This window comes from Neopelma chrysocephalum, unplaced genomic scaffold (genome assembly GCF_003984885.1).
Source record: "Neopelma chrysocephalum unplaced genomic scaffold, ASM398488v2 Primary Assembly neopelma1_96688, whole genome shotgun sequence".
Taxonomy (NCBI): domain Eukaryota; kingdom Metazoa; phylum Chordata; class Aves; order Passeriformes; family Pipridae; genus Neopelma; species Neopelma chrysocephalum.
Genome location: NW_020925333.1, coordinates 1,369,243 through 1,395,517, shown reverse-complemented (window position 1 = coordinate 1,395,517; position 26,275 = coordinate 1,369,243). Strand labels below are relative to the sequence as shown.

The 26,275-nt window shown below is 39.0% G+C and overlaps 1 protein-coding gene across 1 annotated transcript in view; it reads left to right on the top strand.

The window, feature by feature from the left end:
• The first annotated feature begins 23,617 nt into the window (after positions 1-23,617).
• Positions 23,618-26,275, top strand: part of NIPBL (NIPBL, cohesin loading factor) — a 164,104-nt gene continuing 161,446 nt past the window's right edge. The window contains exons 1-2 of the mRNA XM_027709177.1: positions 23,618-23,654; positions 25,147-25,298. The gene's annotated coding sequence lies outside the window, so the exon portion shown is untranslated. The remainder of the gene's footprint in view (positions 23,655-25,146; positions 25,299-26,275) is intronic.

Genomic DNA, 26,275 nt, shown 5'->3' with positions numbered 1-26,275 from the left:
ACTGGGAGGGGGGTGGGGGGGAGCGGGGGGAAACGGGGGACGGGGGGGACAGGGGAAGGGGGAGGAGAGGGAGAGGTCATGGGGGATGGGGGGGAGGGGGAGGGGGGGACAGGGGACAGGGGACGGCAAGGTGGAGGGGGGAGGGGACAAGGGACAGGGGAAGTGGGGTCGAGCAGGCCATGGAGGGTCCTCTGACTGGCGGAAGGGAGAGCGGGGCAGTCCTGTGTGTGGTGCCACAGGTAAGCAGTGCGCCTGAAGATTCGTGGTAACACAGTGGAGGAAGGACATGGTCAGGGTGGATAATGGGGTTCCTTTAGAGTGACGGGGGTCCCAGCTAGGCTGGGACCTTGTAAGGCACCCCAGCCTTGCATGGGTACAGGGGCCAGAACCGTTGGTTTGTTTTGTTTGTCTGTCTGTTTTTAGTTTACCTGTGGCTACTGCCCAGGTTCATCATGTTCTGGATATATTTGCTTTGCTCTGTTATGTCCTGAAAGTGTGGATAGGTCAAAGGGTTGTTCCTGGATTTCTCCTTGAGATTGTGTATAGGTATGTGTTAGTAAAGTAGGAAATGTAAGACTTGCCGAAATTGTGGTAACAGGTATGTAGCCTGTGTACCCCTATATGGTTGCGAGCTATGCTGGTGTTGGTTCATGCCTTCAGTAGGGTCACCCATGCCAGACAGGTCAAAACCGTAGGACCAGATACACTACGTTCTTGGGCAGGATGAGCTCGTTAGCCTTCTGGCAGTCATCCTAGGAGAAGGACAACTCTAATCTCAAACCCGGGTAGATGGAGCTCGCTTAGCCCTGTAAGGCCATCCATCTAAGAGAAGGTCACTCTAATCAAACCTACGTCCTGAGGACCTCGCTGCCACTGTCCAAGCTTGCTCGGCCCTGGCAGATGAACCTTAGGATTAAAGGGTGGGTTCAGTTTCGCGCATACTGCATCTCACCTAAAAAAATCCATTGCGCAGGCTTGAAGGCTTTACCCACATGCAAAAAGTCCTGTAGCGACGGGCGAGGGTCGAAACGGTAGGTGAAAGGTGCACTGGGAGCCGCAGACCCAACCCTGCATGCAGGCGGTTCAGGATATTGGTCATTTGAGACTGACGGAGATGAGAGTCTCTTGGGGCAGCACCCTGAACGTCCAAGCAGCCTTTTCAAGGACAGCACTGCTTGCTCCACTCGGAGAGGGGCCTAGAAAAGGTGGCCTAAACAAAGCTCATCTCCACCTTCACCCGGTTGGTTAACCGCAGACCAACGGGCATCTTCTTCCAATGCGGTCGCACAAAGAGCAAAAGTCAAAGGCATGCACCTGCCTCCAAAGGTGTACCTAAATTAACTTTAGCATGTTGGAACATCAGAACCATGCTCGATTCTGCGGAGAGCGGTCGTCCTGAGCGACGTTCTGCCCTAATTGCCCATGAACTGGCCCGTCTCAACATTGACATTGCTGCTCTCAGTGAAGTTCGCCTTCACGAGGAAGGCAGCCTCAGAGAACATGGTGCCGGTTACACACTCTTTTGGTCAGGTAAGTCCAGAACTGAAAAACATCTCTCAGGTGTCGGCTTCATGATCAAAAACTCTATTGTCCCTAAACTCGAAAATCTGCCGACAGGTCACTATGACCGCATTATCTCCCTACGCCTTCCACTAAACAACAAGCAACACGTTGTCATCTTTAGTATATATGCCCCAACTCTCCAAGCTGACCCTGCTGAAAAAGATAAATTTTACACTGACCTGCGCTGCCTTACCCAAAAGGTACCAGCAGATGATAAGATCATTATCCTTGGTGATTTCAACGCCAGAGTAGGTAAAAATTTTGAAGCATGGAAAGGAATATTAGGCAAGCATGGTGTTGGAAACTGCAACGATAATGGTCGACTTCTGCTAGAATTCTGTGCGGAGCAACAGTTTACCATCACCAATACTATCTTTCAGCAGAAAAATAGTCTGAAGACAACCTGGATGCACCCCAGGTCTAAGCATTGGCACCTCATTGATTATGTCTTGGTGCGACGGAGAGATGTCCGCGATGTCCTCCATACCCGCGTGATGCCCAGCGCAGAATGCCAAACAGACCATCGGCTTGTGCGCTGTAAACTCAACTTTATTCTCAAATTCAAACCCAAAAGGGGCAGTATCCCAAGGAGAAGACTCCAAGTCAACAATCTCCAATCAGCCACAGTAAGAGAAAGATTCCAGGCAAACCTTCAAACTAAGCTTGATAACCATTCCACAGATTCTGCAGATTCCTCTCCTGAAACAATTTGGCATCATATTAAAAGCAGTATCCTGCAATCCTCTGAAGAATCCTTAGGGTTCTCCCTCAAGAAGAACAAGGACTGGTTTGATGATAATAATCAAGAAATCCAGGAATTGTTGAGGAAGAAGAGAACTGCCCACCAAGCACACCTTGCACTGCCATCCTGTCACGCAAGAAAAACAGCCTTTCGTCTTGCTTGCAGCAAGCTCCAACAGAAACTCCGTGACATCCAGAACAAGTGGTGGATCGATCTAGCTGCAAAAACTCAACTATGTGCAGATACAGGGGATCACAAAGGATTCTATGAGGCCCTGAAAACAGCATACGGGCCTACATACCAAGTCCAAAGCCCACTACTCAGTGCAGATGGTCAAACGCTTCTGACAGATAAAACCTCCATTCTGAATCGATGGTCTGAACACTTTCAGACTCTTTTCAGTACCAACCGTGTAGTCCAAGACTCAGCAATTCAGTCCATCACACAACAACCAGTGAAGTATGAATTGGATACTGCTCCCACTTTAGGAGAAACCCTCAAGGCCATACAGCAGGTGAAAATTGGCAAGGCAGCTGGGGTTGATGGAATCCCACCTGAAGTCTGGAAACATGGGGGCCTTGCACTCCATGCTAAATTCCATGAGCTTGTGGTGCGCTGTTGGGAACTAGGCGAACTACCATCAGACCTTCGTGATGCAGTCATCATCACCTTGTATAAGAAGAAAGGTACTAAATCAGACTGCTCAAATTACCGTGGTATTACTCTGCTCTCCATTGCTGGCAAAATCTTGGCAAGAATACTCCTGAACAGACTAATACCTGCTATAGCAGAAGATATTCTACCTGAAAGTCAGTGTGGCTTCAGAGCCAACAGGAGCACCACAGACATGATATTTGTTCTCAGACAACTGCAAGAAAAGTGTAGGGAACAGAACAAAGGTCTCTATGTAACCTTTGTCGACCTCACCAAGGCTTTCGATACTGTGAGCAGAAAAGGTCTGTGGCAGATTTTGGAACGTTTAGGTTGTCCCCCCAAGTTCCTTAAAATGATCATCTCACTTCATGAGGATCAGCACGGCCAAGTCAGATATGGCAACTCACTTTCTGAGCCCTTTCTAATAAAGAACGGTGTGAAACAAGGCTGCGTTCTCGCTCCTACCCTATTCACAGTCTTTTTCAGTATGATGCTCCAAAGGGCCACGGCAGACCTTGATGATCAGGACGGTATCTACATTCGATATCGTACTGATGGAAGCCTATTCAACCTAAGGCGACTGAAGGCCCATACTAAGACCCTAAACCATCTTGTCCGGGAGCTGCTTTACGCTGATGACGCCGCCCTTGTTGCCCACACAGAAGCAGCTCTGCAGCGTTTAACATCCTGCTTTGCAGATGCTGCTGAGCTCTTTGGGCTGGAAGTCAGCTTAAAGAAGACTGAAGTTCTCCATCAGCCTGCACCCCAGGAAGTCTTCCATCATCCCCACATCACCATTGGCCAGTCAGAACTCAAATCAGCCCAACAGTTTAATTACCTAGGCAGCCTCATCTCCTCGGATGGTAGGATTGACGGGGAGATAGACAATAGGTTAGCGAAGGCATATAGTGCTTTTGGAAAACTCCATAAAAGAGTATGGCGTAATAAACACTTGAAGAAAAGTACCAAGATCAGTGTTTACAGAGCCATTGTGCTGTCTACTCTTTTATATGGTTCCGAATCATGGGTCATCTACCGCCACCACCTGCGTCTCCTAGAACGCTTCCATCAACGCTGCCTCCGTACAATCCTAAACATCCACTGGTCAGATTATGTGACCAATACATCTGTTCTTGAACAGGCAGCAATTACAAGTATTGAGGCCATGTTACTGAGAACGCAACTGCGTTGGGCAGGGCACGTCTCCAGGATGAAGGACCACCGCCTCCCTAAGATCCTGCTTTATGGTGAACTTGCCACCGGCTGCCGCAAGAGAGGAGCTCCGAAGAAAAGATACAAGGACTCCCTGAAGCAACAACTCAGCCTCGGGCATATTGACCACCATAACTGGTCCACTCTGGCCTCCAATCGGGAGGCCTGGAGACACACCATTTATAACGCTGCTGATGCTTTTGAGAAAGCACGCAGGATCACCCTTGAGGAGAAAAGACAACGCAGAAAGAATCGTGCCTTGCAGAATATACCATCTAAGGAGTCTTTCTGCTGTGTCTTTTGCAACCGGACTTGCCTCTCTCGTATTGGCCTTTTTAGCCACCAACGCGCTTGCAAGAAAAGTGGGTAGAGCCCTTCCCAAATCTTCGTTCGCGAAGCCTAGCCATGATGATGAAATATAAACAGAAAGGTAATCCATTTCTCAACACTATTTCAGAGAGACACAGAGTGTTCTGAGTTGGAAGGGACCCATCAGGATCATTGAGCCTAATCCTGGCCCTGCACAGGGCAACTCCAAGAATAATACCATGTGCCTGAGAGTATCATCCAAACACTTCCTGAACTCTGTCAGGCTTGGTGCTGTGACCACTTTCCTGCGGAGCCTGTTCCAGTGTCCAACCAGGTTAGAACCTTGTTCTAACACCCAACCTAGACCTTCTCTGATACAACTTCAATCAATTCCCTCAGGTCCTGTCTCTGGTCACCAAAGAGAAGAGATAAGTGTCTGCCCTCATGAGGAAGTTTTAACTGCAATGAAGTCTCCCCTCAGTCTCCTCCAGGTTGAACAGACGAAGTGATCTCAGCTGCTCCTGCTACAACTTCCCCTCAAGGCCCTTCACCATCTTTTTTGCCCTCTTTGGATGCTCTCTAATAGCTTTTTTGTAAAAAAAACCCCTACACACAAGACTCAAGGTGAGGTTGCCCCAGTGCAGAGCAGAGCAGGACAATCCCCTCCCTCAACTGGCTGGTGATGCTTTGCCTGATGCCCCCCAGGACACGGTTGGACCTTCTGGCTGCCAGGGCACTGCTGACTCATGTTCAACTTGTCATTGACCAGGACTCCCAGGTGCCTTTCCACATCACTGCTCTCCAGCCTCTCATTCCTCAGTCTATACGCACAACCAGGGTTGACTCATCCCAGGTGCAGAATCTGGCACCTGCCTTTGTTAAACTTCATACAATTGGTGATTGCCCATCTTTCTAATTCGTTGAGGTCTTTCTGTAGGATCTCTCTGCCCTTGAGGGAGTTGACAGTTTCCCCCAATTCTGTATCATCTGCTACTTACATAGTATCCCTTCCAGTCCTCCGTCCAAGTCACTTATGAAGGTGTTGAAGAGCCCTGCAGAATCCCACTAGTGACGTCACCCCATTCACTATTACCCTCTGTGCTCAACCTGTAAGCCAATTGCTCACCTATCACACGATGTGTTTATCCAGCTGTGTGCTGGACATTTTGTCCAGGAGGATACTGTGAGAGACGGTATCAAAAACTTTCCTGAAATGAAAGAAAATTCTATTAAATGGCTTCCCTTGATTAAAGAGGTGTGTAATTTCAAATGACTAGGTATGTTGAAAATATTAACTTGTCTGTAAAAACTTTTGAATAATGTAATTTTCTTAGCTTACAGAAAAAAGTTAGTGAACCCTGCAAAATGTTCTAAAATTTATATTAAACCTACATCAAGTTAAAATTTCCTAACCTTCTTACCTTAGAAGAACTTCTAAGAAAAATCTCCTACCACATTGAAACACCTGCCATCCAAAGTGTGTGATGACATTTAACGTTCTACTCAAATAAATATCCAGTTAAGAAGAGTATGCAAGTCTTCAGTGGAGTTAAATACGAAGTTATAATAATAATCAACAAGTACATTGTTATTCCAAATATGTTCTTAGGGCCATAACTTACATAATTGAAGTTCACGGATTTTTAGTCATTCTGGTTAGTATGAGCCGTACCAGAAGCTGACACAGAGTTTTGGCTCAAAGAAGTTGTTCTATCATGAAATTTACCAGAAGTTCACTAAATTATTCAAAATTTTTGACACAAGTATGATACCAATGAGAAAGTTGCATTATCAGGAATACACCTGAGCTTTCAGAGTGAGAACTGATTTAGTGAAACAGTTTTAGTGAGGCAAACCCAAATGTATATGAAGATAAATGTTATTATTTTTCTTATTCAGGAGTAATTTTTGATTTTCCCAGCACCTAACTGAAAATGCTTCTAATGTGCACAATTCTTAAATACCTCAGTCTTCCTGGTTACTCTGTTGTAACTGCTGGAAGAATAGAGACCACTGTTTTCCTACGGTTGCGTACAGTATTTCCCAGTGGGGGAAGGGGATTGGTAGGAAGGAATGGGACTGATCTCCATGAAAACCAGCAAACAGTTAGTCTACAGAAAACTTCAAACTGTTATGTAGAGGTGAAGTGTTGCACGTGATGTTACTTCGCCCTCAGTTTTGAGTTTTTCCTCAAACAAGCAATTAACAGAAGAAAGGGATTGAGCCTTCAACTTATATTTCAAAAATCATATTTTCTTGAATAAAATTTTAAAAATAAAACTCTCTTTAAAAATTCCCTTTTCAGAAGGTGGACCTGATGGTTTTTTAGAGAAGATGATAGGAAAAATTAATGCTTTCAAGCAACTAAAATTCAGAATTTCATTGCACCAATCTCTTTATAAAGTACAATAACTACAGTAAAATTATATTATTGATAAAGAAAAACACAAGAGAAAAAGGAAATATTAGAGTTTCATGAGCCAAGGCATTTGCATTAGATATTATCTGTGCTGGCAGTGGACATTCAATAAATTTAAAAAAAATAGATTTATGACCAAATAATATAATCTTTCTATGTGTCCAAGCATTGAATTTTGCTTTGTAATACAATACAGTCTTCATCCACTCCCTGCTGTTTTGTAATATTCATGGTATGTATAATATTATGAAACTTTAAAGTGAGATCCAAATATTTACTGTCCTGGGGAATAAAGCTGTGTCACTAGTGACATCTTTTTTGTCACAGTTGCAAGAATCACTGAGAAGAGGACAAGATCAGAGCAGTCGAGAGAATAAAAATACAAGTTGTGTACAAAAATTGGACCGGGGAGTGTATTGTTATGTAGATTTAAAAAAAAAAAAAAAAAGATTTAATAAACTAGTATGGTCAGTGTCCCCACGCAGCTGAGTAGCTTGTTTCCCAAAATCTAGGAAGGGTTTTTTTTTTTAAGGACTGTTCTAAAGGAAGAACTGCAAGGTTAACATTAAGAAATACAAATCCACAGATTTAAGTTGTAGTCCAGGGGACAAACAAACAAATGGACAAAATGAAGATGTTGAATGACAGAACTTTTGGGGAACCTGATGTTTCAAAAGCATCATTAATATATGCTCACACATGAGGGAGCCCAGGCATATGAGGGATTAGAACCTTAATTTATGAAGTACTTATTATCAAAAACCTTCATAATATAGCAACCAGAAAAAATCAGTCAAGGCTAAACAATGACAAACTTTACTTCATCTCTCTCATGAAATATAGAGGTATCAAGTGAACTGCCCATTACTGCAAGAAAAAAATTACATTTTTTTTTTTTTATAAATTAGTGGGAATTTTACCTTTTTAATGAGATTACATGAGAAGCTACATTAGGCCATGCTGGCCAGCCTTTCAATTGAGGATTGTCAGGAGTATATCTACTGCAGATGTTTATATTTTCTTTGACATCCCCAGTTCATTTGCACTAAAGAAAACCCTATCATTGAGAAGAGAGTGACATGTTCTTTTTGTCATTTCACCAAATTGTATCCTGAACAGTAAAATCACTTCTACCAAAATTCTTCCTTCGGTTTTTGATGCATGCTACAATCATCTTTATTCTCATATTAAAGATACTTGAGGAACATTGGTTCATTTAGTTACATTATCACATTTCACCCCAAAGGTGACCACATTCATGGTCACTGAACTTATTCTTGTTGATTTGTAACGTGTAAAGTACTTTCTGCTTTTGAGGTGTTAAATAAAAGTTATAAATGTACCACTCAACTGCCACAGATAGAGATTAAACGACTGAAAAAATCCTGCAATTAAGACTGGGTTGACTTTCTGTTTTAAGGTCTGCTATGCAGCCTGCAATATTCCAACACTCTAAAATACCCTGGGCTTTTGTGAATAGTATGGCATCAATAAAACTTGAATATTTCTTTTTTTCTTTTCTAAAATCAATGTAGACATTTCTTCTTCTTTCTACTCAGTTGAGAATAATCTTACCATGATTAGAACTTACATCTAACATTTTCAAGCTGCTAACAGATGGAACCATTTCACTATGTCAAAAAATTGTAGTATTTGTACATTTGGAAAATCTTTATTGAGCATGCAGAGTAATTAGTTTCTATAACTTCATTTGTCATGACATTGATTCCATTTATCTTCAAGGGATGTTGTTTCCCATCCCACAATCCCAACCATGTCAGTGTAGATGTACTGGGATGACACTACAATAGCAGAAGGAAAACATGCCATCTTCATTTCCGTAGTATCTTTCATGCCAAAATCACTTAAAGCATTGTAAAAAATACAGTCAACAAAACCAGAAATTTATTTCCGACATTAAAATACAGTATTTAAAATGGTTGTTCTTTGGCTTAATATTGTTGTTGGAATTAATATTTAAATGTGATGAAGGGATGAAAGTGGTGAATTTTTATGGTGAAAATTAATTATCTTACTTCAATTAAAAACTTGTGAGTATACAGCTAAGGAACACAGAAGAATTTGGGAGCTGAAATTTTCCTTCCCTCAGCTCACAGCCTTCCAATTTCCTTTTCTCCAGTGATTACCTGTCTTACTTTTTTCCTCAGAGCAGACAGAATTACTGCAAAGATGAACAGGAAAGTGCTGGAATAATACTTTCAAATTAAATATACCATCAATTCAGCATCACTAAATTAATTTTAGCAGCATTAAAAGAAGAAAAGGATTTTTAAAAGGAGCTTAATTACAACAACTTCTGATGCAGGCATTTTCCAAAAAACAGTTTTCCTTTTGTGTCTCATTACAAGAAACCACATTTTTTTTCATAAGCTACTGCGACAGTTGCTTGCATTCAACAGTAATGATTCCTTCAAATACAAACACATCGAAGAACAAAACAAGTGCTGTCTGTGCTGGCAAGTCGCACAGGGTAGTGGGGGTCAGTTTGTGCAGTGCAATGATGGGTGCTGAGGCCAGCTGTCCTTTCTGACTCTGCTGCAGGACTTGGTCCCACGGGCTGAATGACTGCCCACTGCACGAGGTGCGTCACGTCTCAGCTCAGGATCCTCCGAGTCTGGTCTGTGGTGTACAACAAAGCTAAGTGAGCTGATTACTTCAGAACTAAAAAACTAAGGAAGGTGCACTTGATTTGCTGTTGCTAAGTGGATATTGAATCAATACCATGACCTAATGATGGAATAGTAGAAAGCAGTTTTTTAGGGAAAGAACACCTCAAGGGAAGAGCATTGTGGACACGTGAAAATCAAGAGATGGTAAGGGGAATTAAAACTTGATAAGGTTAGCCAAAGTTTACTTTTAAATGTGTGTCACTTTTCTACAGAAAAACTATTCTTATATCTAAGTTTAGGATTTATATATTAATTTGAATCAAATGTAACTAAGTGTTAGCGCACTCAAACTTGCTAACTTTATCCCTGGGAAAAACACTGAGTCTACCCTAAAAAGAACATGACTAGCTAAGTTCTCAGATCAGATACTCAAACCATGTAAGGTATGATTTGAATTTCTACAACCAAAAAAGTAACTCTTTTCTTGTTTACTATTATTACCAGGGTTATCTTCCACCCAAGAGTCTTCATCATGGTACTAAACAATGAGCAGAAAAATATGCATGTTTCAAAAGGATTACAGTATCACCTTCCAGTACAAGGAAATTAAATACATCAAGTTGGTTCAAGGAGAAGGACCACAAAGTAGCAGCTAAACAAAAAAAGATACACAAAATGATCTATATAACTGTTGTTAAAAATGAGCACAGTATGGTTATTGTAAACGTCATGGGAAAAGATTTGGAAAAGAATTGTGAAACAAATCACTGTTTTTTTTTTTTCCACAAGTTTTCTTCTATTCACAGTGACAAGACGAGACAAAGTAAATACTGGAAAGGAGTAGTTGCTTATTGTTCAGAAAAGACTGTGAATGTTGCTGAGGTGAAGACAGAAGTCAGCCTTCCTATACATCTGTAATGGAGTGAAGCAGGAGAGGTGCTAGTAATAAAATTTATAGAGGACAGGTAGCGTTTGTTTTTATTGCAATAATTAAGAACTGAATGCGATTCCCAGTCCCTCCCGGGCAGATGGAACCCGTTAGCCCTGTGTGGCCATCCATCTATGAGAAGGACACTCTAAACAAACCTACGTCCTGAGGACCTCACTGCCATTGTCCAAGCTTGCTTGGCCCCGGCAGATGAACCTTAGGATTAAAGGGTGGGCTCAGTTCAGCGCAGGCTGTGTCTCACCTAAAAAATCCATTGCGCAGGCTGGAAAGGTAAAAGACCTTTCCCCAAATCTTCCTTCGCGAAGATGGGCCATTATTATTATTATTATTATTAAGAACTGAATGAATATTACATGAAACTTGTGTTTCCCCACCTCATACCCCCCACTTCGGATAAAACAGTAGAACTGAGTAGCTACATAATTCCATTGAATTATATTTGTATATATGTACATCTTCAAGATGCATCCTCTCCATTTGTGAAAAGTAAAATACAAAATAAGTTAAATAGCGCTACTTAGACAACTGCGTCAACTGATTATTGTAGGTACAAAACCCAAGTATTAAAAGTAATAAAATCAGATTAATTTGGATTTCCTTTTATTGGCACCCTTTCTCGGAAAATGTTAAGCAGCAAAAATAAAAATCATGCACTTGAAAAATATGAATTTTTATTCTGGAGATGATCCCTATACTCTTTGTCTTTCCTAGTATCACAAACCTACAAAGGCTGTGTTATGCAATGTAAGAGCAAAATTGTAGTAGTGTGTTGGAATAAAAGCTCATAAAAGCCATGCTAACCTCTTTAGAGCCTATTTTTATTTCCTTTTTAACGCATAGAGATTTTTGCTGACAATACTGGACTTTAGGTCCATACTTGAATGATTCATCAAGCAAATGCATCAAGTATACAGAGCAAAACTATATGATAATCATAATTCATACCTTAACTAAAACACAGAAGAAATTGAAATGTGTTATTTGAAATAGAATACAACCAACACATGCAAGAAAAGAAAGCAGATTAATTGGGAGCGGCTTCCAATTCCTGCCTACACAGTAAAGTCATCATCATTGGCATTGGATTTAAAATCTACAGCCCCTAATTACCATGGACAATTTCAGCTTTGCTTATATCCTTAAACCATCACAGTTATCACACCACTCCTACATTATCTGAAATGTAGCTTTCTGTTACTGAGAGAATCAAAAGCAAATCAGTTAATCAAAAGCAATTTTTGATAGCAAACTCCTTACTGTTCTCAACTTGAGAAAGACTTTTATCACATGTGAATTACTGTAGTCTGCAGAAAAAGAAACCAAATAAAACCCCCAAACAAACAAACAAACAGTAAAAAGTTAAAATGCAATAAAATATGTCATTGACTAATGTGCATAGTGTAAATGGTCAAAGAGCTTCTTAACTGCAGCTCCATGCTTCAAATTTCATTTAATATAATTTAATATTTTAAATTTAGTCCCACAGTCAAGACCAGGCTCAAGACAGCCATTGCAATAGTTAGGGTTTACATGTACAAGTGATGCTCTGCAGGTAATGTCAAATACAGACTCATTAGAAATAAATTATTTCACAATAAGTATAATGTGAAGGGGTTTAAATCAAAAGACTACATCAAATCAGTCCTTCTTGAGAAAGAATTTAGCCTTTACCTTCCTCACATTACTATGGAAGTACATAAAATACATTCATACAGGTACAATCCCATTAGCTCAAGAATACAATCCATTATTAAAAAATGCTTATCATCAAAGCCTCATTAGGGAGATGAAATTTGTTTGTATTCTTTTTTGGAAACTTATATTCCAACTGGAAACTAAAAATACCTGTCTTCTGTTTTTTAAAGTAACAATACAAATCTCTGCCTGCATTAACAGAAGACAATAATTCAGATAAAATCTGTGTTCATTCACCCTGCTACTCTCTGTGCCTTTTTCTCACAGCTGTCTTAATTCTGAAAAGAAGGTATAAAATCTAAGAATCACAAATAATTGAAAGGAAATGCCTTTAGTCTCTTCTCTTGCCCTAAGACAAGATCTAAACCATTTAGATTACCTATCCTTAAACCTTCATTGTCAAAGATACTACAGTCTTTCAGGCCACCTACTTCAGTACTTAACTACCCAAGTGCGAAAATACTGGTGGTTTGGGAGGCTTGTTCTGTTTTGTTTTGCTTTCCCCTTTGATGCTTAAGATAAATTTTTCTTCCTGCAAACCGAGCTATTATTTCTTATTTCAGAGAAAACACTGGTACTTCCCATTTTCAGAAACACTATGGATATTTGAACACAAGCCATCCTACTTTTGGCTGAATAGCCTGAGTTCTTTTTGTTAGGTTATTTTGTTCATTCATATTTTTATTGAGTTCATTTTGTTCAAGTTGTCAGGTGTGTTACATTTTCCAGCAGGCTGTTTTTACTCATCCTTTGTAGCTTTTCTCCAGTTGCCCAAAACTTTAATGAAATACAGTCACCGAAACTGAAAAAAACCCACTCAATTTTAGGCTTTATCAGTTTCAAATGCAGTGGACGTATTACTTCATATATCTTACTGAGGATATTCTTATTTAAGCATCTAAATATTGTGCTGGATTTTTGGACAGTAGGATGACAGTGCTGATAGATATTCAGGATACCTGCTAATACTCTCTGATCTTTCTTTGCAAATCTATCATTCTCTATCCTGCATTTTTCATTTTATTATTCCAACCTCCTTCACTTTGAAATATTTCTCTTCTATGTCCTTAATATTTTTTTCTAAGGATCTGCTGGCATTCCTGAGCTCTTTATTCCTTTCCTGCAGGATTTTTTTTACTAATGATATTTTTTATATTAATCATAGAAATAATGAAATCTATAATTTATTACCACAATCATCAATGTTGCTTTTCACCTTCAAATTCCCTCTCTATACCAAATGTCAGATGCCTTTCATCCTGTTTTCTTTCTTACTGTTGGAATAACAAATTTGGCCAATACATTCCAAGAACTTGTTAATATTTTGCATTCTGCTGCATGCTGTACTTCTACCAAAGTCCAGCCTAGTCTGAAATTATTTCATCTACCTCATCACCTTTGATTGGTGTTTTATCCTGACTAACCATGAAAGCACCTTTGTGATTTTTCTCTTCTATCATGACTACAGATTTTAAACACATTTATCTCCTGACAAACTCTGTCTCTCAGAGCAAGCATGCTTGAGGAATAATATAGTACTCACCTTCTTTGTCTGTCCTTCCTAATAAGGTTTCACATTCTATATTTGTATTTCAATCATGAGATTTATGAAATTAATGTTAGACTAAACAGATCACGATCTTGATAAAGTAATAAGATTTCCAGCTCTTTACTTTGATATGCTTTGGTAGAAGAAATAATTTAAAGTGGTAGTTTGTAAATAAAGTATAATCTTAGTCCAATTTATATTAAATTGAATTTAATTAATCTTGGACAGTTATTTTTATCTGCTTAATTTGTTTTTGTTCTCACTGTGCAAATGGATGCATTACTGACTAGGCTTCTAAACAGTGCAGTGTGATAGCATGTTTTTTAAAACTGGCATACTCATAATACTAAAACAAATCACCCATGTTAAAAAAAAAATATCAAGGGTAATAGAATTTTTTTAAAACTACAAAGTGTCTGATGCAAATCTTGGATGCAAAATTTTTCAACAGCTCAATAATACAGGGAAGTCATCCAGCTGCACTAATATCATTATTACCCTACCACCAAACACTTATCCCAGTGTCAAAATGTATTCATATTACAATAAAGTTATTACCTTAGGAAAAAACATATTTTTAATTGTTTTATACACCTGTAATTCTAAATTACATCAGAAACAATAAATGGACTGTCTGGTATAATTTCAAAATTCTTCTTACATTTTCATTTAATTTTCCTTAAGATCATTTGCAACTCAACAAGAAAATCTTTTAAGCTCATTGTTTACTTTTGAGGGTTCCTTTAGTTGCTGTCTTAGCAGGATATCTAATTAATATAATTTAAATGTATATTTTCTAGAAAGTGCACCTTAATTTTAATTTTATTTTAGTGTGTTGTGCAATTTAATGTATTTATTTTAATGTCTTGTTCAATGAATCATTTGTGAACATTCTAGGAGGTCAATAATGTGATTTGGTAGTAATAACACAGTACATCTGTTATGTCTGAAGCAATAGTTTCTCAGAGTCCTAGGGAAACATAGAAAAATGAAATGGTTGCAGAACTGCGAGCAAGAAATTTCTCTGAAAACCGACATTTCAAGCCATAAAATTCACCAGCAGAATACAACTTAGGCAGTGAAATAGACAATAAAGCACAATGTTATCATTTAACAGGCTCTTTTGTTGATCAGACAGAGAGAAATCACATTGTCTGTAGTACGTACAAAGCTGTAACCATATAATCTTCAAATCGGCTTTTTCCTGGGTAAAAGACACACCATGTTGTTCTCCCAGATTCTGAGGGCTGTTCATCACTGCAGACTTGCAGTATGGAAATTAAACTTTTTTGTTCCAGCTGAGGTTGTACTTTGCCCATGGAGTGATTCATCTTTGGAGGAGAGAAGGCAGTATTTGCACCATTAACCTTCCCCAAGACTTTATGAGGGGAAGTTTTCTTTATCATTTTGATGTGATTGCATAAAGGTAGGTATGGAAACCACCCTGAATAGAAACACATTCGGGTATGTCCTGGCCATGGACCTCATATCTGCAGTCTTATGCATTTGGGGCATAGCACAGGCTCTAAATGATGCTTTAAGACAACTATAAACTGGTTTTACCTTTTTCTGTGAAACTTTCTATTATCAGGATGAGTCTGCTCTAAATTATGTTAGTGGAAACTGACACAATTCAGAGGGGTACATGACTCCTAAAATAGTTTCTTTGGAAGAGTATGCATCTTTGAAAAAATCTCATAGTGAAACTAAAGCAACTGCTGCTGCTGCTATAATAGTGTGTAGAAATAAGATTTGTCTACTAACATCTATACATTAGTCCTTCAAAATCAAAATAAAAACTTGTTAAATAGATTTATTTGAATTTTTTTCTTTAATATCCTTTTGTGGGCCTTAAAGGTCCATGGATGTCAGATCCCCTCATTAGTTCACAAACTAGTAGGAAAACAAAATACTCTGCTTTTTAAACTTCTAAGGAAAAGAAATAGAGAACGAAGAGCATAACAAGATAAGCATTGAACCCAACTGAGTTGTGCTACTCTTCTGTTCTTTCTCATTCAGTCCTTCTACCCTTGGCTGTTTATTTAAAATGTAAGCTATTTTGAGTGAGGAGATTGTTTTCTGACTCTCTGTTAGTACAGATTGCTGGCATTCTGTACCAACAAGCAGCTATTACAAAAAACAACACGTATATTCTCTTCCATACAAACACAGTAGGTTTTTTAACAATCAAGACTGAGGCTTAGATCCTATACCTCAGGGTAGAAAACTGGAAATTAGCTGAGGTGAAACAGATGAATGAGTCGGATCCCAGGAGTTAACAGAGAAGTTGACAGTGCTAACAGCAGCAAGAAGCATTGAAGAGACAGAAAGGAAGCACATGTTAAAGGTCTGGAAGGAACATAAGGGTTGAAAATGAGATATGAGTGACTCACTGCAGTGTGAATACAACTTTCATTCAACAGAGGTGAATGTTTCTAACTATAAATCTGATATTATATAGATTCCAGGTATTTGAAATTGCCCAAGTCAAAATGCTGTTGGGAAGAAACTTCCAAGCTTTATGCTAACACTGTACAACAGACAACAATGATTGGGTTGTCATTGTTGTCAATGAAAGTACATCCTTTCCTCAGTGGCCAGTTCAGCAATATCACAAAGACACTGTGACACAGTTACTTCACAGGTACCTCTATGTTCAGTGAAATTCGTTTCTTCTTTTAGATGGAAAAATTTACCAAGTCAAGGCTAATAAAAAGTACTAATGAATAAGTGTTTTAGTTCAAAATGGAAATGAAGACTATGTGTTTGTCACGGTAGACACTGCACAATCAATAGATTATCAGATTTTATTAACTGATTAAAAATTATTATGTGTGCAATGGCAAGTACTGAGTCTAATTACGAGGGAAACATGATAAGGAAATTTGTTCATTCATGCAAATAGTCAGGTAGATGTAAAACAGAATAGATGCTGTATGAGAAGAATCAATTCATAGTTCTATTTATGGAATTCCTAAGAATATATGAAGAAAGTACATCACACATTTGCCAGCCTTAAAAATCAGAACCCAAATCACATTGCAGCAGAGCATACATAATACATAATAATAGATTATAATACATAACCACAATTCTAACTATCACAATGACTGGTAAGTTTGCTACTAAGTGCCTTTGACTGTGTCTTGGTTCTCAGTGCATTTCTGTGTAAATTTTGTGTCAAGCCGTTACTTTCATTACTTTAATTAAAATGATGTTACCTGCTTTATTATAAGATAAAACTGTAAATAATTTTTCTTCTTCTTAACTGTAAAACTTCCATAATTCCTGTATGAGAATATAGTCATCATCAAATAAAATTACTGTTATTAAAATTTGTCCAGTAAACCTGGAACTGCAGCCTGGAAAGCCTGATATTCACTGCAGGGAAATTGATAAAAACAACAATATAAGATGCAAATAATGGAGCCATGGATAAAAACTAATAAAGAGGAAAGCATAAACTTGGCTTTTTAGAGAGAAATCATATTCCACAAATCTTGTGGACCACTCTAGTTACACACCAGCTCTTAATTTTTCTATTACATGTGATCTTCCCAGATCCAACTCTCCCTCACTCTTAATGTACAGAATGCTCCTATACCATTTCTTACATTATACTCAACATACTTTCAAATGTCAGCTAGATCCTGGCACAAACAATTTTGGCAGCAGGTGGCAAGCATAGCTATAAGATGGAAAAATCACTTCTTTGTTCAACACTAGCTATTTTTTAATGCTGTTGCTTTACCATTTTGTTAACCTACCTGCTGTACAATTTAGATTTACTTTCTTTTTTTCCCCTTTTTTACTTTTTTTCTTTGCTAAATCTGTCTGTTTCAAATTTGGATATCTCTGGTTCCAAAAATCATTTACTTCAGCAGTGAGACTGTGAAACATTAATTTAATCTGTTTTTGATGAATGGTATTTAGATGTCTCTTGAAATTCTCTTTCTCAAATAGAGGACTATGGTGGGTTGCAAAAATGAAGACAGAAACTGGATTAGAAACAGAAATGACTGTGGGAACCAGGTAGGACATTAGAAAAATGACCTTCCAGAGTAGGAAGGTGGACAGGATCATTTTGAAATAGCTGGTATCCAGGCACTTTTATCAGTCAAGGTAAGAAGGAAAACAAAATTGTATGTAGAAATTCCAGCAAACACATGCCACAATCTTAATGAAATGTCTCTAAGGTATTTTCGTTTAATTTGTTTATTTTTCACACACTTATGCAACTCCACTGGTGTATCTACAGTATAGGCTAGAGATATTATCACTGTGTCATCTGGTCCTACTCAGGGCAATAGTAATAGAGGAAAAAGCTCACAGATTTCTCAAGAAAAAGACTTTTTACTGCCTGTAAAAATGAGATGGTAATCAGTGTTGTGAAGAGAACATTTGAACAATCACAAGGGATACAGCAGGATGGAATGAAAGACAATATCAAGGTACCTGTCAAGAAAGTCAAAAGGAAGGTCTGAACTGAGAAGTTCAGCCAGGATGTGTTGGTATCCAATTTTAATAATCATACTGATAACAAAAGATGCCATACTGGAAAATCTCTTATTTCCTAAAATGTCTCACTTCCTGCCTATTTCTAATAGCAACAACTTGCACCAGGATGTTTTTACAACTTAGTATTTCAGAAAATAAAACTGAATGCTGACAAGGAACACTGCAAAGCCCAATTTAAACTTTTCAGTGTAGGGAGTGAAGCTATTTTTTGACTTGTTTAACTACTCTAAGCAATTTACTTAGCCTTTCTGTAAAAACTTTTCACTAATGATTAACAAACAAAACTTTACAAATTAACTTTATTATTCAATGCTCCTATTTTCAACACGCTATATTTTCAGGGTTGCAGTCCGCATCTCAGATAACCCACACCCTTTCAGAAGTATCAGGCCTTGAGAGTAAGCACTGAATAAAATGTACAGGATCAGAGGGAGAAACATGGAAACTACTGGAGAAGTAAGAGCTGTGGAGTAATTCTTTTGTAAGCAGTCCACACTTATAAAACTGCTCAACTGAAGAGGATTTTGCCTGTTTATTTTAAAGAAACTGAAGTTTCACGGGTGAAAAAGAAGTGGGAGACTTTGAATTGCTACCAGTTACTTTTCATATGCAGCATTACTTTCTCATAGCTCTGTAACATTCAGCTGCCTAATGTTTATGTCATGTATTTTTGATACAACTACTTGTCTTTCTAAATATATTCACAGCTTCAACTTCTGCTGCTGTCTTTACACATGAAAAGCAGTTCCACAGATATCCCTCTGATACAACTAAGATCTTCCAAAGAATCATTCATGCTGTGATTATCCATCATTATGGATTACTTTGTGCTGAAATAAACCATTCTTTTTGAGTTAGACAACAGTTTATGACTGCCACCATTTAGAATGTCAAATTTCTAAAGCAGATCTTCCTCCAAAGTGTCCTAATAAGTTTTGCATATTAGAGTTATCACCACACATATTTTACATTCATTGAGTGACTCAAATACTTCTTCTCTCTTTGTAAAGTTTGTCCTTCTTTATAATCTTATTGGAGTCTTTGCTTTCTACAAAACAGGAAAGAAGTTTGTTTGAAAGTACTTTTAATTGTCCTCTTACATCTTAGAGACTATTCATGAGTGGGAATTCCCTTCAAACAGGGAAGCCGTAGTTGCTCCTGTGTCACCACCTAGTGGGGAAGAACCCCACTACCAGTAACGCAGCTGAGCTCGGTAAGTGTGAGAGCAGGTTCCTGACTGAACGCCCCAACTGATGGATTACACATTACCTGCTTTATCTAAGTCTTTATGCCCTGAAATAATTTAGTCCCAGATAGGAAGCTGAATGTTACATCAGAGTATGTTAAAAAAATAATTTAAGATCTCTGGGTACATCACCTTTTTTAACCTTTTACCTCTTTGGACCAAAAAAATCAGTGTATTTTTGAACACCATAAATTTCATGTTTGGAGGTTAAAATTTAGAAACAGTTCCCTAACTGTTAATTGGATAAAGATTCCCTAGAAATAATGGGTGTCTTGTAAATTAATGAGCCACAAAACTTGTATCATTATTTTAGGGAAGTAAAACAACTGGACATCATTTGCTCAACTCCTGAAACAAGAACAAGAAGACACTAATGAAAAAAACACATCTATGGGGTAAATATTCAAAGAATAGAGGAAGATTTATAACACTTATTATCCTTTTATGTAACTTTAAAGCAATAACTATAATGAAATAGTAAAAGAAAAATTTGGTTCCAGGACAAATTATACATCCAGTAGGGCTAAGATTTAAAAGCTATATTGATATTTTCAGGGACTTTAGAGGGACGTGTAACTATTCACAAAATTTTACTGGGGCTGAGGTATATGTGGTTCCAATAGATTTCAACTATTAAAGGGTGCAATTTTTACCTTTATATGTCAATATAGTGTTTAGTGTTCTTTTTCTGACCGATGTTTCCACACCTCAGTATAATCACAGAATCACAGAATGGGTCAGGTTGGAAGGGACTACAATGGATCATATGGTCCAACCTCTCCGCTCAAGCAGGGCCATCCCAGAGCACATGGCACAGGGCTGCATCCAGAAGATTCTTGAATATCTCCAGTGAGGGAGACTCCATAACCTCTCTGGGCAACCTGTTCCAGTGCACAGGCACCTGCACAGTAAAGAATTTCTTCCTCATATCCAAGTGGAGCTTCCTGTGCATCAGGTTCTGCCTGTAGTGTCCTATTGCTCACCATCACCAAGCAGAACTTGGCTCCATCCTTGACACCCTCCTGTCAGATACTGATAGACACTGATGAGGTCCCCTCTCAGCTGCGTCTTCTCAATGCTGAACAGGCCCAACTCTGAATTTCTTGACTAGAGAGGAGTTGACAGATGGCACGAGGAGCATTCAGTTTAATGCTCTGCAAAAAAAAAGTCAATATGGATAACATTAAATCAAGTAAAAGTAGCCATTGTGCCTTCTACAATGGAAGGTTTATAGCTATTTTGAAAGGTTGAACTCAGAGTAGAAACAGAGGTTTTATATTCTCTCCTTTCTTATTTCTAAAGGAAGAGAAAAAAGCTGTAGATTGCAACAATAACAACAAAAACAGACAAATAAACAAAACAAACAAACAAAAACAAAATAACAAAAAAAAAAAACAAACCCCAAACAAACAAAAAAAAATCCCCAAACCGACAAACCTCAGTGTCATGGTTTAACCCCAGGCAGCAGCCAAGTCCTGCACAGCCACTTGCTCTCTCCCCTGCCAATGGGATTGGGTAGAGAAATGGAAGGGTAAAAGCTAGAAAACTTGTGGTTTGAGATAAAGACGGTTTAGTAGGGAAGGCAAAAGCACATAAACAAAACAAAATAAGGAATTCATTCCCTGCTTCCCATGAGCAGGCAGGTGTTCAGCCATTTCCAGGAGAGCAGGGCCCCATCACCTGTAATGGTTACTTGGGAAGATAAATGTCATCACTCCAATCATCCCTTCTTTCCTTCTTCTTCCCCCCCCTTTATATACTGAGCACAATGTGGTGTGGTATGCTATGGAGTATCCCTTTGGGATACTCAGTTGGGGTCACCTGTCCCAGCTGTGTATTCTCCCAACCTCCCATGCACTCCAGCCTCCTTTGCCAGTGTGGCACTGTAAAGCACAAAAGGCCTTGTGTCTGTGTAAACTGCTGCTCATCAATTACAAAACCCTCTCTATTACTATCACTGTGTTCAGGACAAATCCAAAACACAGCCCTATACTAGCCACTGTGAAGAAAACTAACTTTACCCCAGCCAAAACCAGCACACCCAAAGACCCCAAAACAAACAAACAACAAAACTCAAACCAACAAACAACAAAACTCAAACCATCTTGCATGGCTGTAGTGTTAGAGGACCTTTCTAACTTGAGAGTGGATCAGGAGGTCAACAGAATCCAACACCACTTCAAAAGTTCCCAGTGCTCTCTACACTTTATCCTATGACCAGGAAAGTTCCACATTTGATCAAAGACAAGTAAACAACAAAATTCAGAGTGAATACAGTCCCCTGGTTTATCGTTTTTTTAAAAACTCACCCAAGTTCCGTAAGTAAAAGCAGACATTTCTCATACGTAACGTGTAAACAAAATCTTGCAATTTATTGTTGTTACTTCGCAAAATGCATTTCCTTCTCCTTTTACTTTTGAAGGCTGTTGCAGTTGTACACCCTGTGTGCTTTCTAGATTAGAAAGGCAGGCCTGATGTCGAAATACAAGTCAAATGCACAAAACACTTTTTGGGCAATGCAGCTGCAATAAATTTAAATATTCTAATGCCTAGTATGTTAAAGAATACCAATGTTCATGATTTGTCCAACACCAGCACAAGTAACTCACCTTGCCTGGCCTTAAGCAGACAAGGAACTGTAATTCATAGATCTATTCATATCACTTGGGAGGCTTCTGGAAAAAGTTCTTCTGCACTAGTGCTGCTTTCAGAAGTTCTTCTGACAGAAGTCTTTCCACATGTTCCCTGCTACCAATACATGCCTAATAACCTTAATAACTTGGAGTAAAAGTATTTACTTTAAGCTATATACCTCCCTTTATCCTAAAAAATGTAAATGGCTCTTACCATATAGTTCACTATGATTCAGAGCATTATCCTGTGGGAATCAGAGAATAAAAGACAATGGAAAGAAAAAACATGGTTCTGAGAAGGAACCTTCATCTGGAAAATATGTCAAAGATGGAAGATATTGAAAGAAAAACATTTAATTTCAGGCATTAGGGTCAGGGAAAACTCCCAAAGGATCCAATGATATGAACATAGAAGACAATCTGAGGAAGGGAAATGGGGTTTCTAGTGTTTAATAGAGTCAAGAAACTGAAGAGACTAAGAACTGAGCATAAATTGAAAGAGTTTTTTTACTTTTATTTGGTATAACTGAAGATTTTTGAGGAATTGAATGGCCACTTGAAGTTGAGGAGAAGAAGGAATAGAGAAATGGAGGAATAGTCAAAGAAAGAGAAATTTGAGCTAAATGACTCCTTGCATTACACTATTTTAAGAAGTAATTTACTACAATTTTCTGTAGTCTCTCAGCAACTGCAATTGGGAAAGACTGTATATCAAAATCAATGCCATCTTACCTTAGACATTAAATTGAGAAATGCAGGCTAGGACTGCAGGTCAAGACAACAAGGTCTCAGGGCCAGGGCATCTCCATTTCTGCAGGTATTCCCAAAAAGAAAAGCTTCTGAAAGGTGTCTGAGCCCACCTGATGGGAGCAGCTGCTCTGGCTGACGATGCTCCTTCTCCAGGGGTGAGGAGATTGCTCACCTGGGGGGCAGGTAGATGCCATGCAGGATCTACAGAGTTCTCCATTGGCAATCATTAAAAAAACAAAACAAAACAGAAAAAAACCCCAACAGTTGTCCCAATCACTATTTAAGCATTGTCACACATTTCCAAGCACTACGAAGAAAACTTGTGGGATGACTTAACCTGATGGCATTTAAGTCCGTTTTGAGGGTGTGGTGGTCGCTCTCCCGTTTCACAACGCCTGTATGCAGCAGTCCTCACCACCCGAACCTGCCCGCGGTGTTCCGGGGCAGCAGAACCCGAGGCGGGATCCCACCTTCGTCCGCCAGGCAGAGCCTTTGGGATTCGGCAGGAAACGGGTTAAACTCGGAGCCTCGGCTCCGGGAACCCGGCGGGCGGTTCCATTGCCTGGCGAGGGGGAACCCACTTAAAGGTTGTTAATTATTCTTTATAAAATAATGTCAATACTCCAAAAGGAGAGCAACAACCGGTCATTTAAAGCACGAGAAACAGGTCTGCGAAGTAAAAGGAGCGGACCTGAGGTAAAATCCTGAAGGCACTTTTGTCCATTCTCCTGCGTGGGCGAGTTGCGCTCAGCCGGGTCTGAGGGAGGAGGCGAGGCGGCACCCCGGTAGCGTGTTTGGGGCTCGCAGGGCGCTTTAGAAGTTTTAGATACACTTTAATTTCTCCTTCCAGCATCACATGAGGTGTTCTCCTCACCGGCTGCTTGTAACAGGCCTCGTTTGCCTAAGCAGGACTGGGAGGAGAGGAGGAAGGGCGAGCGGGGGAGCGGTGACGGCAGGAGGGTTCTGAGGTGACAAAGGCGCGGGAAGCGGCCGGGGCAGCCCGGGGTGCTGCTCGGTCAGGGGGTCAGTGGCTTTCTGTGGTGCAAATAATAATATAATCTGTCGTGCCCAGCCTCGTGGAAGAGGTGTGGCAAACAGGCTTGGGAGTCCTAAGCATAAACGCCCAGTAACTCGGCCGTATATCAGAGGCGGTGTTAGGGAGCCGGCTCTGAGATCCGCCCCAGGCGGTTCGGGAACGGGCTGAGGGCGTCCTTAGGCATTTGCTCACACCAGTGTTTTGGAGTGTCTCAGAGACATTGACTGTGTTCTTTAGGATCGATTTAGTACGTCAGTGTAGGGAAAAAAACACCCCAGACTTTTTTTTTTTTTTTTCCATTAACGATAAGAATTTCTCAAGAAAGCGAGGAACTGGGTTCCTAGATCTGTGCCTAGACAGGAGGAAACTGAGGACACTTCAAGTGTTATGAAGGAGCTGGTTTATGAGCAGCTATTAGTGACAAACATAGGAGAGCTTTCCATCATACTAAAAATATTTTTGCGGAATCACAGGCATGGGCAATGCTTCCCAGGCAACTATAAAATGCCAAGCCCACTTCCTCTGAGAAACTATGAAACTTAAAAGCAGACCAAACCCACAGAGAATAAACAAAATTGGAGCGTAAAATAAGTGAATAAGAGTTGCATTGTCTGCGGGAAGCCAAATTAATTTTTGTAACGTATTTTCTTCTGTGTTATTTGTAAGAAGATTTTTGTCTGCCTAGTTACTCCTAAGTAAAAGCTGAGCAGTATGAGCAGTAATACTGTGGTAACATGATATAGGTGGGGAGTCCACATATTCCAGAGAAATATACAAGAGATTGAACTACATTATAACCTTCTGGGTCCCTCTGGGGTTCACCCGTGAAACAGCACCAGGAAGTTTGCTATAATCATTATTCCTGCACTGTTTGTTTTTGTGGCTAAATAAGGATTTCAGTGCACTAGGCTAGCAATCCAGAACCTTTTTTGAGCTCTACATTAACACATAACCAAAAATAGCATTTAATTAAAAAGTTGCAGTATGTTTTTGCAATCAAAGGGAAGTGTGTATGCTGGAGGAAACCTATTATATTAATAGCGCTGTAACTTTTTGCTTGGCACATACAGAGTCGTAAGAACTTATCCTTTAAATTTCTGCAAATGGAAAAAACCCATATTCCTAAGGACAATAATTAACTCTTGTTCTACAGCTACCTAAATACATAGTTGTATTCCTATAGCCAGGTTATTACAGCTCTATAACTTCCCTGAAATTACATGTGAAATTTTCTATTTCAGGCATTTTGGCATCAGTATATAGCATTTTGAATGAAATTTTTGGGAACTGGACAGATTATATCTATTACATGTGAAGAGCACCAGCCATAAAGAAGTCTCATATAGAAATCTCTGAACTGCTTTTAGAAGAGGGTAAAGCTTGTAGAGGCCTGGTAAGAAAATCTTCATTTAAATATACACAATTTTATTGTTGGGAGGGAAGATTATTAAAGGAGTGAGAAGGAGGAAGAGGATGTAACTGCTGATCAGTTTGATAGATCTTGAATATTCAACTGTTATGTGGTTTTATACTAACTTCATAACACCATGAAGGTCATCGGAGTGATATGTAATACAGTGTTCATCATAATGAAACAAACCCTCACAGACAGGCTGTCAAATATGTGTGTGACACTCCTTCCCCCATAGGCCTTATAATATTTTTGAGTTAATCATCAACAACATAGGAATACTAAGCATTTTTCTTACTTTTCATGTTCCAGTTGGTATTAATGAGAAGATGTAGGAAATAAGGTGACCATAAGAATGTCATGACTAACTGTAAAATAAGGCATGATACTTCCCATTCAAAATTCAAATGGACTAGAAAAAGCTCCATTTACCTTTATAAATCTAGTTTTTAAAAATGAAACAAACTGCCTAGACTTCTATTACTGATTGTTTAGGTGACCACTTTTTCATTCTTAAGGAAAGCTCAGATGTGGATAAGGTGTCTGCTTAGCATGTCCCTGGGCTGGAAAGTCAACTTCAGTACTTCTAAAGATTATGAGGCAACATCCAAGTTTAGCAGTGTTCTTAGTTCTTTCCAGACAATCATAAAAACAGTACAACATTGACATTTTAAATAAAATAAAAGAAATATTTGCACTCAGTAGTCTAAATGAAGTTTCTCAAATTAAGTGGGAAAAAATGAAAAAAGGAAAGATCATATTTTTAGGTCTGCAGATAAATAACATTTTTTGTGAAAGTTTTTCATGTAAGTACTTTTTATGCTATTCTATAAATAGAAATTTTATAGCATGGTTTTCACAAGCAATCTCTTTAGCAACAGATTGTCCGTATTGAACTGAACTTTTTATCCAAACATTATTTGATCACAAATACTTTTTCTATAGTACTAAAATGATGT